The sequence below is a fragment of the Alexandromys fortis genome, unplaced genomic scaffold (genome assembly GCF_014885135.2).
Source record: "Alexandromys fortis isolate MF-2015 unplaced genomic scaffold, M_Fortis_MF-2015_v1.1 scaffold_291, whole genome shotgun sequence".
In the NCBI taxonomy this organism is placed as follows: Eukaryota; Metazoa; Chordata; class Mammalia; order Rodentia; family Cricetidae; genus Alexandromys; species Alexandromys fortis.
This window is the reverse complement of record NW_026068163.1, coordinates 190,798-191,414: the sequence shown is the minus strand read 5'-3', so window position 1 is coordinate 191,414 and position 617 is coordinate 190,798.

Here is a 617-nt window from a genome sequence, read left to right as displayed (position 1 = left end):
TTTTTTTTGGTTTTTCGAGACAGGGTTTCTCTGTGGCTTTGGAGCCTGTCCTGGAACTAGCTCTTGTAGACCAGGCTGGCCTCGAACTCACAGAGATCCGCCTGCCTCTGCCTCCCGAGTGCTGGGATTAAAGGCATGCGCCACCATCGCCTGGCAAGCTTGAGAAATCTTGAAGGGACACATGGGTGATGGCTTAAGGTACTAGGAAGCACAAGCCACTCTGTGGTGGCTGATGGAAACCCGCCTTCCTGTAGCACACAGGACCCTAGAGCCTCAGAGCCATCTGTGATCTAGCACCCAGCCTGATGCCTGCTGTGACAGCCATGCTGGAGGGCGAAGTGGGTGTACCCACATACATGTGGCAACCTGCACACCCAGAAACACACATACACCCCAAAATTTGTATCTTTCTTTTCTTCTCTTTTTTTTTATTTTCATTCTTTATTTTTTTTTTAAAGACTAGTCAAGTATAGTAGTGAGAACAGAGTACCAATTGCTAACAACCTGAATGTTTGTTAACAATTGACAGGGCAAACAATTGTTATACAACTGTGAACAGTTGGTAACAACTGTCATAAATGGCTGACTGCTATCAATCAACAGAAAGCACAAATGGC